The sequence below is a fragment of the Etheostoma spectabile genome, chromosome 5 (genome assembly GCF_008692095.1).
Source record: "Etheostoma spectabile isolate EspeVRDwgs_2016 chromosome 5, UIUC_Espe_1.0, whole genome shotgun sequence".
NCBI classification, from domain to species: domain Eukaryota; kingdom Metazoa; phylum Chordata; class Actinopteri; order Perciformes; family Percidae; genus Etheostoma; species Etheostoma spectabile.
In genome coordinates this window covers 4,699,269-4,718,656 of record NC_045737.1, presented here as the reverse complement: position 1 = coordinate 4,718,656, position 19,388 = coordinate 4,699,269, and the positions used below count along the sequence as shown (strand labels likewise).

The 19,388-nt window shown below is 40.5% G+C and overlaps 1 protein-coding gene across 4 annotated transcripts in view; it reads left to right on the top strand.

The window, feature by feature from the left end:
* Positions 1-19,388, top strand: part of grid2 (glutamate receptor, ionotropic, delta 2) — a 503,599-nt gene that overhangs the window by 196,820 nt on the left and 287,391 nt on the right. The gene's annotated exons all lie outside the window — the stretch shown is intronic.

Here is a 19,388-nt window from a genome sequence, read left to right as displayed (position 1 = left end):
CACACACACACACACACACACAAACACAAACACACACACACACACACACACACACAAATACAAGGCTGTCTGTCTCATCCCCCCAGTGACCCTCTCTGACATCACTGGCTATGCCAAGGCAGCAGTTTGGATTCCTCCATGGTCTTGCTCTCTTCCTCTCTCTGTATCACTGTATTTATTTTTGCTTAAAGGTTTGACATGTAATACCATTACTGTATTTAATCCAAAGATTACCACAGTATGTCATCAGATGTTAAGGAAACGTTCTGTACTATCTTCTCTGACAACAATGCTAAAGCTAATATTTTCTCCTTTGAAATTTCTTTTCGGGAACAGAATGTGTTTTTATTTTGGCCAGTGTGTCGTTGTCAACTGCCCATTTTGATACCAGGTTGCCAGACATGAAATGCAAACATGTAAAAATAAAGGGCTGCAGCAATGGTAGCAGCAACCAAACAAACTGGATTAGCAGAGAGATATTTACTCTACCCAACCTATAAAAACGTTGCCACAGCTGTTCACAACCACCATGACAGACATATGATATGACAAAAACCTCGTAATGGAAACTTTCAATTTTACTTTGGCAAACAACCCTGTAGCTTGAATTGTTGGATTGGGACACAGTTTATGTACTTAGGTTGCTCGCTCTCTGTTATGGAATATTCTTTTGGCCAACTATCATCACCAGCTTCAAAGTTGTGATAACTTGATTCCCACCTTGTTACAAACCGAAACACACTTGCTCACACCTTCTCTCTTTGTTCTTGGGGTCATGGGTGAGTGTGTTTGTTGTTTGAAGTGAGAACAGAGGAACAATGTGATTGAAAGCTTGGGTCAGATCACTGAAGACTAAAGGATTCCCTGTATGTTACTACTTTCCTTTAAACAGTAATAACACCAGCAGGGATGTGCACAGACATTTTGGGTGGCAGGGGCTCAAGGAAAAAAAGGCCATCCATCCATCCGTCCATCCATCCATCTATCTTTGTCTGCTTGTCCGGTATCGGGTCGCAGGAACAGCAGCTTCAGCAGCTTCAGCAGCTTCAGCAGGGGACCCCTTTCCCAAGCCACATTAACCAGCTCCGGCTGGAGGATCCCGAGGCGTTCCCAGCCCAGGTTGGAGATATAATCCCTCCACCTAGACCAGGGTCTTCTCTGAGGCCTCCTCCCAGCTGGACGTGCCTGGAACACCTCCCTAGGCAGGCGCCCAGGAGGCATCCTTACCAGATGGCCAAACCATCTCAACTGGCTCCTTTCGACGCAAAGGAGCAGCGGCTCTACTCCAAGCTCCCCTCAGATGACTGAGCTTCTCACCCTATATCTAAGGGAGACGCCAGCCCCCCTCCTGAGGAAACCCATTTTGATCGCTTGTACCCTGGATCTCGTTCTTTTGGTCATGACCCAGCCTTCATGACCATAGGTTAGGGTTGAAATGTAAACTGACTGGTAGATCAAGAGCTTTGCCTTCTGGCTCATCTCTCTTTTCGTCACAATGGTCCGATAAATTGAATGTTATACCGCATCCGCCGCTACAATTCTCCGACCAATCTCCTGCTCCATTGTTCCCAAGGTATTTAAACTCCTTCACTTGGGTTAAGGACTAATTTCTTACCTGAAGAAGGCACTCCATCGGTTTCCTGCTGAGAACCATAGCCTCAGATTTAAAGGTGCTGATCCTCATTCCAGCCGCTTCACACTCGGCAGCGAACCGATCCAGTGAGTGCGGAAGGTCACAGGCCGATAATGCCATCAGTCTTAAGCTTCTGCGTTGAACGAGCACACAGAGACACGCAGCACGGACACTGACAGTTAGTTCAAATATTTATTTAAAGTCTTGAACAAGGTGCATAGAGGAAAGGATCTGGAGCGACGCTGAGGTAGGCAGACAGGAGAGGCGAGCTGGCAGCAGGCAAGCAGGGTACAGCAGGAGTGCAGCAGGAGACAGCGGGTTCAACAGTTTTCCAGAAGCACTTTGGTGCCGACCAAAAGTCCTTCTCCATGTCTTCTCTGAACTTCTTCCCCCCCCCGCTGCTTTGCCTCTTTCACGACAGAGGCTGCAGCCCTTCGGGCCCTTTGATACTTTTCAACTGCCTCTGGATCCCTCTGGGAAAGCATATCCCAGAAAGACTCCTTCTTCTGTCGGAAGGCTTCCTTGACCACCGGTGTCCACCAAGGTGTTCGTGGGTTGCCTCCTCTTGAGGCATCTAAGACCACAGTTCTCCACCGCAGCTTCAGCAATGGAAAATTTGAACATTGTCCACTCAGGTTCAATGTCCCTAGCCTCCACACAGATGCCCGAAAAGCTCCGCCGGAGGTGTGAGTTAAAAAGTCTGTCGGACAGGGGCCTCTTCCAAACATTCCCAATTTACCTGCACTACCAGTGTGGGCTTACCAGGTCTGTCCAGAGTCTTCCCCCACCCCCTGACCCAACTCCCAACAAATGGTGATTAGTTGACAGCTCCACCCCTCGCTTCACCCGAGTGTCTAAAACATATGGCCTTAGATCAGATTAAGTAATTATAAAATTGATTATTGACCTTCGGCATAAGGTGATCTGGTACCACGTACACTTATGAACATCCCTATGCTTGAATATGGTGTTTGTTATAGACAATCCATGACTAGCACAGAAGTTCAACAACAGACAACCATTTTGGTTTAAATTAGGGAAGCTGTTCCTCCCAAACACGCCTCTCCATGTATCTCCATCATTGGGCACGTTTGCGTTAGAAATCCCCCAGCAGAACTATGGAGTCCCCTACTGAAGCCCCATACCCCCACATCTTTCAAAAAGACTGTTGCTGCAATTTTGTTTATTTGACAGGAAAAAAAAAATTCCGATTTTTTAATTTAAGATTTTTGTCAAGTCAAGCAATATATTCAAGCAATATATTTGTTTGACACGGAAGCTGTGTGCTAACAGAAATATATATAGAGGCTATATTATTTAATAAAAAAGGGACCCTTTCTCTCAAGGAAGAAAAAGGGCAGGTGCTGAAGCCCCTTTGGATGTTTGTGTGCATGTGCCTAATACCACTAATACCACTAATAGAGCTATTGCTCTATTGCCGTCCAGGCCAAAATCCCCACCACAGTCTTAAATTGCCATTATTTCACTATAAAGTATAAATATATTGGGTTTCTTTTCTGTTAATAATTATTAAAACAAATTTTATTATCAGTTAATTAAAGCTTTTAGTACCGTGTTTTTTTCCTGTCCCTTTACTTCTTGTTCTGTTAAATAACTCGGCTTCTGTGTGATTTATACAGAACAAATTTTAGACTAATCCTTGATGGCTGATTTTGATGTACTTGTGTTGCCTAAACTTAACTAGTTCTGTTTAAGTACGTGTTTAAAACTGTACCTGTTATGTTAAATTGAACGGTTAGGTGATTATTTACACAACCTATCGTTTAGGTATGATGATGTGTTGGTTTCTTCCCCACATTTCCCACACGTCTTCCTTCTCTTTTAACACCCCCGCTACCACGCATTAACACCTAAAAAGCATTAGTCAAGCTATCCCCCTTATTTGACAACTTGTGAAATTTGTTCATTTGGAAGCTGTTATTTTGTCTAACACACGCTTGTGGGTGGGCTTAAGTCTTAGTTTTGCGTTCCACTTTTGTTTTGAAAAGAGGGGGTGAAAATCAGAAGTGGTGAAATCATTGCTTGAAGTGTCACATCACTGTTAAAAGTCTAACCGTGTAACACTGCATATGACTAGGACCCCCTGCTTCAAGAGTGGGCTGAAGTCTGACTCACACACACAATCCCACACATGAAAACATGGTATGAGAGGCATGTGTGAGTGTGCTTGTGCGACTACCCAAGTTAGACTTTAATTTCATAAGCACTTGGTAGAACAAAACCAAGGCAGTACTGTCCAGGCTCTCCAGGGGAATCTTCAACATGCTGGTTTAAATTCAATCAGCATGTTGAAGATGCCCTGGAGAGTGCCCCCACAAGAAGAACATGGCTATTTGTTCAAACAAAGGCGACATCTTGCGTTCATGCTAATAATTACCTATTTTCTTGAAACAAAAAAACAGAAGTTGCCTGACGTTACAACAGTGCCGTGTGCGGCTTTGACTCCAGGGATCACAGTTTACGTCTTAAACCCTATCAACCATCCACGTTGGGTTGCAAAAACTCAAACCGGCCATAATGGCCATATTTTTTTGGAAGAAAATGGTGAACAACCAATTTTGCTATTTTTGGACTCTTTCCTCCAAGGCTCTTCTCTCTCGCTCTTCCTCTCTCTCTCTATGTCTCTAAAAAAATTTGATTTTTTCAAAACAAACATTTGATCTTTGAGCTCTCTCTCACTCTCCGCATTTTTCAAGCCTTCTTGTTGTGACATACCATAATGTCATGGTAAACAATTTAGGTGAATACAATGATTCTGATGACTGAATGGGAACTGGGTGAATGGTCTATAACTTGTAGTGTTTAGGGTTGGATTATGTGGATACTTTTTTGGCATCAGCGAGGCTTATTTTTAGCCAGCAGAAATGGATGAATCATAAGCCCTTGAAATTCAGCTTTAAATCCTTTTTTATGAGGCTTTCATGAAGGGAAAGCACTAAACACAGCTGGTTTTAACTTCACATTATGATAAGGCTGTAGATGGAAGCCTTTTAAAATGAATTTGGTATGCCTTTGATCCTCGTTTATCCATACTTGATACGGACATCTGAGCACTTTGTGCATGATGCAGTGAATATATATGGAAATTGTGTAAATGCATGAGAGACATAAGGAACACAAAGAAAGACTTTATTGTCATTTTCTATTCTCAAATGAATACATATGAATGCTTATTCAAAAAGACAAAAGTAAATTGTGGTATATCCAACCCGTTTTCAACCACACTCTCTCAGCTCATGTTATTGATTGATATGATTAGAAACTTTATGGCCAAAGGTGTGCGACATTACCTTAATCACCACTGTTGTCAGGGTGGTCATCATCTGTTACCATGGCAGCCGAGACTGCACCAGGTGCTTCCATGACACTATCCGTCAGAATTGCTTCCTCCTTTTCTTCTTTAGTTTTGGCATATGTTTTTTTTTTTTGCAGCATGGCAACAAACAGGCATTAGGTCACCCACTGGAATGTAGAGTGCATTATCTTGGCAATTTAGGAGCAATGATTTGCCAAAACCTGTTTTTTTCCAGTGTAACAAATAATTTTTAATTTGTAGTAACGAGTAACTAAGATGCTTAGGGCAATATAGTGGAGTAAAAGTATACGTTTTATTTAGGATATGTAGTGGAGTAAAAGTAAAGGTTTTTTGGAAATATAAATAGTCAAGTACAGATACGTGAAAATTCTAATAAAGTACAGTTTTGAAGTATTTGTGCTTTGTTACATTGCTGCACTCATGTTCAGCACTGTCCGACTTACATCTCATGCCTAGCTTTTTGCGTACAGCTTTACACTTTTAAGTAGGGATATTGTGGGTCATCAGCTCTGGAATAAAAAGAGCTCTATACAGGTCATTCATTTAAAAAAAAAAAACAACTCATATTTCATTGTATACTTGCAGATAGAGAGCCAGGCAAGTTTGACAGTGTGTGCATTGTGTAGGTTAGGGTGACAGCATTGAACACAAAATGAACACAAGCATTGAACACAAGCGTGAATGCAGCTACACAGTTGAACTGCAAGAAAAACTTTCCACGTACCGTCACGGTCAAGTGGCAGGCGGAGTGCATCGTGTGCAGAGCTAGCACATATGTTTGAGTGTCTAATAAAGGTGCTGGAGATCTCAGCGCTCACATGGACACCAAAAAACCTTATCTTATTAAACTGAAAAGGTTTCAAGAGATATTTAATTGAAGCTGGATTTTGAAGCTGACACTATATAGGTCATTTTTAGAACATTATTTTACATTTTTTTATTTATTTGAAAAATTAGCTATTATTTTGTTACAGATTTTATTTTATTACATAAGTTATTTTTGTACCATTGAGGCATAACCTCTGAGAAGCCTGTCTTAATTTGTGTCTTGAGGCCCGGTCGAGTGTGCTCTCTTTTTGGAAATCCAAATATGGTCACCCTCGTGTAGGCACATTCATTTGACAAACTTGGGCCAGGGGATGTGCAAGAAAAAACTCCTAAAGCTTTCGGTAAGCAGAAAAGTTTTCTGGAGGAAACCCAGGTCACGTAAGAAAGTTGTTTTTGGGTTGAGTTTTTAGCAGAAAAGCGCTGAATAAGCATGTAAGCGTTAAGGCTACAGCAAGGTGTGACACATGCACATGGCCACATGAACACACACAAGTATGAACACACACACTTTTAGCTGACCGCAATACTGTGTACTGTTGAGCCAGGGGAACAAGGGAAAAGAAAAGAGACATAAACCCCCATCAGCAGGTGCTGAATAATGTAGTTGAGCGAGACACAAACACACACACACACACACACACACACACATGCACACACACATATACCTGCCGACACCTGGTTTTTGGGGTCTAGGGGGCATGAAGCTGGCATAAGGCCTGCTGTGCATGTCAGAACCAATCAGAACATTCAGCTGACGGCTGGCATTTACAGATGATTTGTCAGGATCGGCGGGCCCATGGGGTCCGGCCAATAATAAACCTCCACCTGTGGTGATGGATCACCTGTGACACAGCTGGCCACACAAGGAGAGACATGGCCAATGGCGTACTTTGAGACAAGACAGGACCAGACACGGGAAGGAAGGGAGGGAGAGTAAAAAGAAAGGAGAGTGTGCACAGATATAGGAGTTTTCCCACCTGTTTTGTAGTGCGCACAGTTCTCAAATATTAGCTGGAAACCCCAACTGCCCATGCCTGGGAAGTATTTTTAATGCTGAGTTGACTGGTGTTTGCTGCCATTGGAGGAGGTTTATGCTTTTCTGCCCATCGACAAAACCACTGTAGAATTATTAGAGTGCCAGAGCAGAAAATGCCACTCTCCTCTGAATGTCAGAATACTTTCACCCAATCAGAACTACTCAGGTGCTGTTTCCTCTTTCAGTGAGTCCCCCTGTCAAACTGTAAACACAAGGCTGACACTTATAGACGGTAAGCAACAGATAGATTGGATGTCCAGCCAAACAAAGGCATACACACAGGCATATAGCATCTCCACTCATGCACCAGCAAACTCTCAAAACCTCCACTTAGCTCAGTGCCACGTCAGTCCTTCAGTGTCTTATTTTAAGTAGCAGTCATCCATAATAGATGTGCTAAGGGGAATAATTGATGGGACACATAGCTTCCCCCAATGCTGCTTAGTTTGACGGATGAAGGGACAGCAGGAACTCTTTGGTGAAATCATCCTGCACCCACCCGCCCACGCACCCACCCACCCGCCCACGCACCCACCCGCCCACGCACACACACACAAACACACACACACACACACACACACACACACACACACACACACACACAGACACACACACACACACTTAGTTTGATGGATGGATATACAGCAGGAACTCTTTGGTTGGATCTTTTTTTAGCACTTTCACCGCAGTTATTATCTACATCATTTAGAGCAATATTAATAAACTGTTGGTCAGAAACCCAATAACAGACTGCAGTCCTTATTCTATGTATGTCACGAGTGAAAGTGTGTTTGGAGCCTGGAGCGATTGTGAATTTTAGTTGACAGCAGCAAAAGAGATGGAGCTCAGAACTTTGATCCAGAATGCATCTGAGTACCTGATTTTCATATTAGACATTTTCCACTGGGGGAATTAAGAGTTGGTGATTGACTAAGAGATGGATCTTACAGTTGCCCATTGGGACACCTCAGACATAGTTCTTGTTAAAACTTTAACCATTGTTATAAATGACAACACAAAGTATAACTGCAGGTATCCATAGCAACAGTGCTTTGTCATGGAACGTTCTCGTTGTTGAAACCAGCCATCTACTGGGTTGAATTAAATACATTACAAACTTCTTCTGTTTTTTTTTTCTTGAAGTAGCCATATGCCTAATAATGCACTCTGACATCTTCCAAATATAGAAAATAATGGACTTCGACAAACATCTTGTCCAAGATTGTTATTCATCAGGACACCTTTTTGTACATTATTGCCTATATGGCAGTTAATTAGCATCATGTCATGCTGTAAAGAATATTCTGTAGGGAATTATAGCATCCCATTAGTATTCAAACTGTAAACTTGGCCTGTGTGTGCCTGCCCTATAATTAATATATTATTGGAATTCCTCAGAGACTCATGCCCTATTGATGACCCAGGCACCAAATTAAACCATGTGTCCTTTTTCTGCACATGAGTGTATGTGTGCGTGTGCGTGTGCGCATGCATATGTGTGTTAAGACCAGAGAAACTAAAACTGCTTTCTCAGCAGGAAAAAGTCAGCTCTTGCCTTTGGACATGTCACTGTCATTTTATGTGCAGCGACATCTACTTGCTACCACAAGGCTATTTCAAAACTGTGAGGAGGGCACAGTAGGGTGTAAGGGAATGTAAGGTCAGAATTTGTGTGTGCTGAAATGTTTTCCATGCCTGTCCATGCCTATATGTGTGTGTGTGTGTGTATGTGTGTGTGTGTATGTGTGTGTGTTTGTATGTGTTTGCCTGTGCACATCTGTTAGGGTATTGTTCCTTCTCTTGTCCCTAAAGCCAAAAAACAAAACATTATCCAACATGTCACACAGCAAAAGAGATCATCTGACTGTAATCCAAGAAGAGGAAACCATTCTGTCTTTCCCCATTGCTAGTTTGATACAGAAGCAATGTTTTTATAATATACGTATATATATATATATACTGGTTTTATACTGTATATAACCAGTGTGTCAGTCCTCTATGTTCCTGTGTATATATACTGTGTATATACTGTTTATATATATTATTTTATATTTATTTATATAGATATATGTGTGTGTGTGTGTGTGTGTGTGTGTGTGTTTAAAAATTGTATTATGTATGGTGAAATCTGTGGTAGAATTGGCTGACTAACCAACAGTAAGCAGGAATGCCATCTGGCTCATCACTTCAACTGAGAACCATTTGTGGTGCATGCCTTGTAAACAGACTTTTCTATCTTTACATATATAGACATACTTATTTTATGTCCAAACAAAAGTATGTAAGTGGTTGAGCTTTAAATTATTGAAGCTATTAGATGTTTTTATTTTCTTTACGGTTGATGTTCTACTTGAGAATGAAGCTTGCTTCACCTAGTGAGACCCCAGGTTTGAGAAGAAGAAGAAAGAAGAAGAGTTTTTGATTCCCAAAGTAATAACCATAACTATACAGTTCAGGTATAAGTACAGTTTAAGACTCTAGCCAGACTGCTTAAAGACAAAACAACAAATCGTAATCATAAAACAACTTTGTTCTGATTGATGAACCAGATTGTCCGGACTAAACCATCCAACCTGCAAATATTTGCATTACTTCCCAACATACACTTTCCTTTTTGTCCTGAGCAGTAGGGGAAAGCAACCTGTCACCTGTATCTGCAATGTTGCATTTACTTACAACTCCTTTTATTTCTCTAACCTACTGACAACACGTAAGTACAGTAACCACTTAACCCATTAATGTTATCCTGCAGCCTTTCCACTTTTTAATCATTGGCCCCTAGTTATTCTTTTAATAACCAGTGAGTCAGTCCGCTGTGTTCCTGAAACTCAAGTCCTGTATTTTCTTTTGAATAGCATATCTGCCAGGTTTATTCATTTGAGGATTACAACTGTTCCCAATTATCATCACAATCGGCCATGCCTGCATTTTAAAAATGGAGAGGGTTTTTGGTTATGCTAGGATTATTTTAGAAGAGGCCATTGGGCTGCTGCTTCAAGACAGGAGCAGGTTAGGACAGAGAAGTTTTTCATAATTATTTTAGCAAATTTTTCAAAATGACAGATGCCTTCATCCCAAGTGACCCTCGAGATGTATGGTTTAAACACACCACTGGGGTCCACGTATCCATTTATTAGCAGGTATACTGACACTGAAATGCTAGCCAAATCTCATTTGATATACATAGAGCACATTGGTGCCAAATGGCTGTGATAACTCCCTGCTGTCTGATTTGCATTGCAAATGTTTTTCCATGACATATTTTGACCATTTACTATGTACAAATTAGTTAATTTAACAAATGAGGTCTTTTTTATCATTGTAAAGCTCTTCCAAAATGTGGGTATTCTGACAAGAAAATATAGCTAATGGACCTTGCAGTCATTGTTATATTGGCTTCTGTATGATCTCTGGCAATAGACTTGTTATAACTTGTAGGGCCAGATGTTACATGACTGAGATGTTTTACGTACTGACGATTATGGAGTAGTTCTTTATGGACACATCCTGGCATATTGATACCATGGGCCCCATTTTAACGATCTAGGTGCACGGCATAAAGCGCATGGCGCAGGTACATTTAGGGCGTCTCCAAATCTTTTTTTGCAAGTTTAACAGCAGAAAAAAGGGGTCTGTGCGCCGGGCGCATGGTTCAAATGGGTTGTATTTAGTGTTAATTCATAGGTGTGTTTTGGCCGTAGCATGCGATGAACCAATCAGAGCGTCACCTCCCATTCCCTTTAAAAGCTAGGCGCTTTTTAAAAAATCTCTTGCATGTTTGTGTACTGCTGCGCTTCCGTGTGTGTGTGTGTGTGTGTGTGTGTGCGTGCTTGTAACACTCATGATGTGCATGAGCCTGTGGATTTTACGCGTTTTTATAATAGTAATGAAATGCTGCGTTACTTACTTTAGACCATATTTTTGTTTGGCAATGCCGCAAGATAGCAATACGCCAAAAATGCACCTGAACACACCTCCCTGTAAAACCAGCACACCCATGGGCACAGGTGCATTTGCTATTTAAACGACGTGGGCGCAGGACGGGAAATTAATAACTGCGTCGGTCTTCAAATAGCAAAGTCACTTGCGTTGTGCATTGTGCCGCGCTGCGCCGGGTGCAAGATAGGACCCCATGTCTCAATAATCCTTTATAATGTGAGCATGTCATGTTCACACTGTCCAAAAATTTAGACACTGTTTAGAACTGAATGTGGAAAATACAGATGAGTGGTTGAATGCATTAACAACAACAGCCTTGATGTTTAAAACCATGTGTAATGTGAGAGAGGATAGAAGAAATAACATTGTTGTCAGAGCACATTTGAGAGGATGTGCACTCTGAATGACCTCAAAAGTTTCAGGATTATGTATTATGTAAACGTTCTCTAAAGCATTGTTAGGGGTAAGTAGTAGTACTCAGATTACTTTTTTGTTTTAACCACTTATTTACATACTGTATATGTAATGGCACTTATTTGCAATGCCACAAAAATGGTGACGGCGTAACTCTTAAGACTGTGCAGAGGCTTATATTTAAAATAGAAAAATGGAAAATATTTGTTGTAGAAAAATATGTGTTTTTTATTTCCTTCATTTTCTCCTGCATCTGTATATAAAACAGGAAGTTTATAATAATTATAATTTTCTTACTTTGCAAACATGTCATAATGTACTATAGGCAATGTGTTTATAAACTGAGCAGTCTGCGTGCTACAGGGGCTTTAAACATGGCATGACCAACACCCTAATATAATGAGAAAACTACCATGGGCCCTATGTATGCATGTATCTTTGTTGGTATAAACTCCAGGGGGGAGAGAGACATCTGCCATACATGAGAACACTCACGCACACATGACCAAATGCAGGATAACACATTCTGTATGTGACTAACAGGGTAGAACTACCTTTGTCATATTTTTCCCTCTTTTCTTTATTTAAACTACTTTCATTTGATATGTTATGCATCTCCAAGGTCCAGATTACACGCTGCTACAATGTAATGGCAGCCGTTACAAAGCATGCACTGCAAACACTCAACTTCAAAGACAACAAAGTTGAAAAGAAGAGCTAAGCCTATAAAGAATTTGTTAGAATAGGAATGTTGTTAAGGCCTCCCAGAAGTGGCTCTTGTGTATCAAACCACTTCAGAAAGTTAAGCATACAAAAGTATATACCCATAGAAATCCCATACTTAACTATATATTTGCTGAATCTCTGTTGCAAGTAAATTTATTTGGAAATTGTTTCTTCTCTCTTCAGCATAGACTTTATAGAGGGCCACCCTTCTGCAAATAACTTGGTGAAGAGATTTTTGTAATCAGTTTGCATACTTTTTTATGCAAACTAATTAATATGCCTATTTGGTTCTAATATGTAATTATAGGCTTGTTCCAGATGAACTGCGCCTGGCCTGTAAAGGGCCTGTAAAGATTCCAGACATTTCCAGCAGCCTTAAGGCTGAACAGGAAGTCACAGAAACACTCCCATCCTGTTAGGTCCGATTCTGATTTAATAAAATGTCATCAGACCCATATATCAGCCTGTACACAGTCTCCAGTTTTTTTTTATTAAGAATGAGTAGCTGTCAAAATGCTCTGATGTTAATAAACAACAGACTAGATGATCTGTAATCTGATTAGATTTAGTCTCTCAGATTACTAAATGTAACTATCAGCCGCATAACATGTGTTCTGTACAGAATAAGCCTTTAAAGCGTCCATATTATGCCCATTTTCAGGTTCATAATTGTATTTTGAGGTTGTTCCACAATAGGTTTGCATGGTTTCATTTTCAGAAAACACTATTTTTTTGTTGTGTGGCACATTGCTGCAGATCCTGTTTTCACCCTGTTTGTTTAGGTCTCTGTTTTAGCTACAGAGTAAGACATCTCGCTTCAATACTAGCTTTTCTGGGAGTTGCACATGCTCAGTAGCTAGGTACTAACATAAGCGAGATAACTTTTTCTCCAGCTTTGGTCAGTCCAAGGCAGTATTAGCTGGGAGACTGAATACCTGCAGAACATTGACATGGAAGTAGTTCTTTTGGAGATTATGGTGAACTAGTGTGTGTTGTAGGAGTGTTTTACCATTGAGAAGGAGCTAACATGCTACAGTTAGCCACCTCGTCTCGGCTAGTGATGTAGAAAGCCGTGCAGATTTTGAACACCTCAACCGGAGACTGAAGGCAGAGGACATTCAGAAACCCATATCTCACTGAAAACAACATGGATGTTTTTTTTCCCCAAGTTACAGCTAAAAACGTCAGTCCATAAACATACACTTTAACACATTTTTGTGACACAGCTCCAATAGTTATCTCTGTGATTCTCAAAAAATGCTCACTAATTAGTCAGATATGATGGCCTTTATTGTATTTGTATTTGTATTTCACTGCTCTAGTACATACAGTGATAGCGGTTAGGACAATAAATCACAAACGTGACACTGGCAAGATGGAGAAAACGCTCCATTTATTACTCTTCATTATGAGCACCAACCTGTCTACTCTGTAGTTAGTCAGGAGAAAAACTTAAGAAGTCCCAATTAAAGGACCTGAGAGTTTTCCAAGATTGTGTCCCAAGGCACAATTCAACTTGTTCCAACTGACCCACTGCAGTTTCCCAGAAACCTACAAGAAGAGAGAGAGAGAGAGAGAGAGAGAGAGAGAGAGAGAGAGAGAGAGAGATGCATTGTTCTGCAATTACAATTTCAGAGGGGAGGATGGTAATGGTTTTAGGTCTTTTTCTCTGGGTTTTGTAGCCAACTAATTAGTTTAATTGAGCAATTAGGCTTGAAGTTAGCATGTTAACTGTGTGAACTGGCACTACCTCAAACGATGCTGTTGTTCTTTAATGTGTGTTCAACAAGCATGCGTTATGTTCATTCACACATTTGAGTAAATTTGTGAGAAATCTTGTGAATTTGAATTCTGTCACATTATGTGTTTTCCCTTTCTTTTCAGTACTTGTCAGTTTTCCAAGCAAAGCCTTGTATTTGTTCCTGGCTGGTTGGTTGATGAATTGTTGTAAATCATCCTTCTGTCTCAGCATTTACCAATTCAATAAAGGCAAAATACAATAAAAACAAACATTGAACAGAAGAAGAAGTCATGAAGAAAGTGCAATGCAATTCTTTGTAATTAGTGAAATAAAACGACTGGAGACAATTGAAAATTTTGGGTTTGAGGATGCAACTGCGTGACAAGGAATCTTTAAATCTGATTTTACTTTCTTTCTTTTACCATGTTCCTGATATTATTGCACTATATATTTATAGTATGTCAAATGCTTGATTCAAGACTGACATTTTTCTTCCCTTGCTATGCTAAGTTTTCAGACATCAGTGTCTTAAAGGTCCCATGACATGGTGCTTTTTGGATGCTTTTATATCTTCTGTTCAGATCAGATCTATATTATTCCTTGAGGAGAAATTGTGGGAGGTGACCCCTATTCAAAAACAACAAATTGAATGATTTGATATTTGTGACCAAATTCTTTTTCTGCTCATTAACAAATGTTTGTCCCCATTTGACCAGTGAAAAAAAACCTGTCGAACTGAGGATGAGGCACCAGGGGACCCAGTGCCAACCACAGATTACCAGGGGAACACACTGACAGTCTGTGGTTGGTACTGGAGAGACAAAAATCTCAGATAAATACTGTATGAGCTCTTAAATAATAGATAGGGAAGCCTGAGAAACACACAACCCTGCAAGGACGTGCAGACATGCGCACACACACACACACACACATACGACTTTGCGCATACACACATATGATTATGTAGTGAGAATAATTGGCATATGCAGATGAGGAAATGTGGTGTTCCATGCCAGTCTCTTGATTCATAGGCAAGATAGAGGAGAATTAATTCACAATCAGGGACTTAAACCTTACCCAGAAATACACCACAACATACAAACACCTGAAGCACAGACACATTTCAGTGTTGTGTAGCCGTAGGGCTTTGGCTTTTTAAGAGGATTAAAGTTTAAAGTTGTACAGCGAGTAAGACAAAGATTGACCTTCACTTGCCATCTTCCACCTACAATTAAAATTCTGGTTATTTTGGAGCAAATGATGCGAAGACAATTTATTTCTATCGGGTTACAGCCTAGGCCGTAAAAAAACAAATGCAACGCCTTTCTTCCTACCACCTTTTCCGTGCTCATTGCAAGCCGGTACTTCTCTCCCTTCTACACTTCTTTCTATAAGAGGTTGAACAGAGGAGAATGTTTTTTTTCTGTGTCCAAGTGGAACTGTTAAGCATATGGTCCGTGTTTCTCAGGGGAGAGCTGTGTAGAACCTATCATTACTGTGCAGCAGCTGTCACACTATGAACGTTGGTAGGATTTACGCTGGCCCTGCGTTTCAATACCCATACTACCATACTACTTATTGTGCCAGAAAAAAACTTAGTATGTCCCAACACATAGTATGTCAAATGCAATAAGCCAAAAATACCACAATGTTCTTCTGCATCCTGTCAGATTATTGCAGTATGCAAGCCAGCATGCTTTTCTAGCTATTCTGACCCACAATTCTTTGAGCAAGGGGGTCAAAGTTCAATTCACATTGTTATGAAGAAGTAGTATGTTTCAATTGTATGCATACTGCATGCAACAGTGTGTACTTTGTGAGGACAGCCGCAGTACATATTAAAACGTGTACGGTTTGGAACTCAGTCTGGTAGTTGATGCAGCAGCTTGAAACCATTATTTTACAGAAGGATCTGGGAGACAGGCACAGACATCCTCAGGGAAGGTACAGTGGAGTGTAGCGATAATTATATTTACACATTTTATATAGATGTGCGTCCTTTCAGTCGCTTGTCACTACCAGAAACCACACTGTGAAACTGAGCTTCACCTGCTGATATACAGTAGCTGACAGCTACACTCAGGAGTTATAAAGCTCTGAAAAACGCAAATGCACCTGCGCCCATCTTTGTGCCCATGGGCGTGCAGGTCTCACTGGGAGGTGTGTTCAGGTGAATTCTTGGCATATTGTTATCTTGAGGCAGTGGGAAGTGATCACGCCATTGACCAACAAGAACCTGGTCTAAAGTCAATAGCCCAGCATTTCATTGTTATGTTAACAGTAAATTAGCAAAATGTGCCTAGGCTTATGCACAGCGCGCACACTTGTGTATAAAAACATGACACATCCTCCATCATATTTGCAATGCACCAAGGTAGAAACGCGCCTGGCTTTTAAAGGGAATGGGAGACGACGCTCAGATTGGTTTATTGCATGTTACGCCCAAAACACACTTATGAATTAATGAAGCAACTAAGTACAACCCTTTTGAACCATGCGCCCGGGGCACGGACCCTTTTTTCTGCCGTCAAACTAGCAAAAGTGGATTTGTACACGTCCTAAACGCACCTACGCCATGTGCTTAGATTATTAAAATAGGGCCCTTACAGAGTTAAATGAAGTTATTATTAGCACAGTGGAGGAGAGACAGAGAAAGTTGAAATTCAAGAAATGTAATAACTTCTGTGGGGATGAATTATGTTTTTTTGTTCTTTTAAAGTTTATTTATAATTTTCGCAAAATGACACAAGATTGTTTAAAGGATCATTCTGTTTAAACCAGCAAATAAAAAGAAAAGTTGAGTGTAGGTTATTCAAGGAAACTGAGAATGAAAGTAATCCCTATGAAAGTAAACAAGACAAATGAAAATTAAGCAATGGAAATAAGACAGATAAACAAGTAAAAAACAAATGATAAATTTGCTTTGTCGAGCTTGTAGAGTCAGGAGGGTACTATGGGAGACATTTCAGTTGTGTCTGTCCTTTAATAAGCATTTAGCTATTCAACAAACTAATTTTCAATGTTTTCTCAACATATTCATATGTAAAATGTCTTCATTTTAAAATCTGTTCCTCGGCTGGCTTTGTTAAAAGCAGATTAAATTTGGTTTGTAAGGACAGCCTCTGTTTATACAGTTCAGGAGAAGGTGAGGATGAAGGCAGCTGAGCTAATTGTAGTATGAGATTAGTTAGCTGGTTTAATCGTTCCCGTTTTCTCTTATTAGGTTGTGAACTGTATTAGATTATGTGACCCCGTAAAAATGCCTTTAAAGTTTCCCAAACAGTGCTAACAGATACATCCATGGTTAATTTAGTCTCAAGGAAAACCTTTATGTGTGTATTAATGTGCTGGACAAAACCAGCATCACAAAGAAGAATGGATTCAGGCACCAAGAGTGGGAGGTATTTTGTTGTACAGGGGAGTTAAGGCAAGGGACTATGGTAAAATATTACAATACTATGGTAGGTGCAAGAATGAAATTGGAAAAGTAATTGATACAAGACTATTTCTGATGAACTGGAGAGAAAAAAGAATACTGTCTATCCGGATCTAGAAGCCCTAGCATCTTAAGGAAGGATTCATTGAATTATGTTTTGAGATTTTTAGACGTACAGTATGTCGAGCTGTCAATTGTTAAAAAATACAAAAAAACATTTAATATCTACCACTTTATACTCCAAATAGTCAAGTTTGTCAAAAGTAATAACTTAATACACTATATCAATCATTTTGTCTTCTCAGTAGAACAATGTGTACATTTGTCTTCCCACATTGCACATCCTAGATAGGATGATGGAGTCAAAGAGTCAGAGTAACTTATCATCCACCCAATCAGCCATTCAATCATTCTGGCAGACAATCAGAGTAACTTGGGTATAAAAAAGTATGCAATACAGTTTTTCATTTTTGACACTCTGATTGACAATAAAGTCCTTATACAGGCTTCTTCTTCACATCTGTTCTAAAGCAGACAGAGAGAGATTGCTCCATTTTGGGCTCAAAGCCTTATTACTTTAATTTCTATGTAGCCTAGGTATTATTTTTTCTTTTTCTTTTAGTAGCCTGTTCCCTTATGTCCGTGAGCTCTACATCAAATTGTGGCCACTGATATTAGATTGGTTGTCTCAAGCAGTGCAGCCAGTGTTTTCACAATTCCTAAAATACACTTTTTAAATTGTAATCTTCATTGTCCAGTCAGCTGTTCTGACTTCAAGGATATGTGTTTTTAGACACTAGCAAATCATGACAGGACAGTAAAATTGCAATTAAAGATGCTTTGTTTTGCAAATGGATCCCATCAGGTGATGCACCTGTGTAGCACCTGTCATTGGCAGCGCCAGAGAATTCCTTTTGCTGGTGCTATGGGGTTGCTAGACATTTCAGTGAGGGTGCTCTGAAATTTAGAGTTTCCCTTGACACACACACACACACACCCACACACACAAACGCACCCGCTTCCGCCGCATTTTACTAAGCGAGCCAACGAGAGAGATTGATTTATGTTTTTGTTTTTTTTAACTAAAGTGAAAAGTAGAGTGGCCAATACAACAGCACTATACAACTCTGATTAGCCCACCAAATATATTTCAAATACCAGCCAACAAGCCGGGTTTGCCCAATCATGACTGCAGCTTTTATGCAGTAGCTTATATTTGCAGAGTAAGAGTAATGCAGAAGGCCAAATACACCACCCACAGCCAAGCACACGCATCCTCACACAGTAGTCATACTTGCACACATGGTACAAACAGTGTAGTTATATCGGTAGTGACTTAATGTATCTAAAAGAAACCACTGGGGCGAACGGCTGAACCCATTTCAAACACGTTTTCTAGGCTAAAAATAATCCAGTGCGCTGTATAACTTTGGATTTGCTTTGTTTTATTAATGTATTTATAAATTTTTCAAATAGAAATTATACTATTTACACATGAACACAATATAAATAAACCACAGCAATTTGCTATGGGAATCCTTGGGGCAGCTACAGCACCCCCGAGCCCCTCCCTGGCGCCGCCTAGTCCACCTGTTGGAAAATCCTGGCATGGTTGACTAGGCTGTGCAGCCAAACAAACATTAATCTGGGTTAAGGTGGCGCAGGAGGGGCTTGGAATCTTGTGTGAAACCTACATGTTCTGGTGTGTGTGTGTCTGTGTGTGTCTGTTTATGTATGTGCATGAGTGTGATGTCCTTGTCTGGGTTTATTCATCTACATTCTTTCCACCTTAATGTCTGTGTGTATCTCAGAGTGTGTGTGCATAAGACTGGGTGCATTAAAGCCGCTGTGCTCAAGCTTATGACTCATTAGCTGGCGGTGTGCAAAGTGCCTCGCAGAGAGCAACAAACAGGAAACATTGGGAGAGACAGGTAGTGCAGCAGTTAGATACAGGTTGTGAACTGTGCTTTCAGACAATCTGGTAGTAGGATGAGTCAACCTGCCTCAGATTTAAGAAGGAATCTTACTCTGCTTCTGTTTAAACTAAATATAGGTTTGTAAGCGGCTTTGTGCTTGCTAGTTTCGTTTAGCCTCACATCTGCAATTCTCCAACCTGAAACTACACAGGGGAAGGAGGGGAGTCTTTCAAAGGACCCTCCCCCTTCACCTCCATCTTTGCCACCAATGGAGGCAGGGAGGTCAGGGTTTGGATGGATTTGTCAAGGCAACAACACACGTGTGCACACAAACTCTTACATAAATACACACACACACACACACACACACACACACACACAC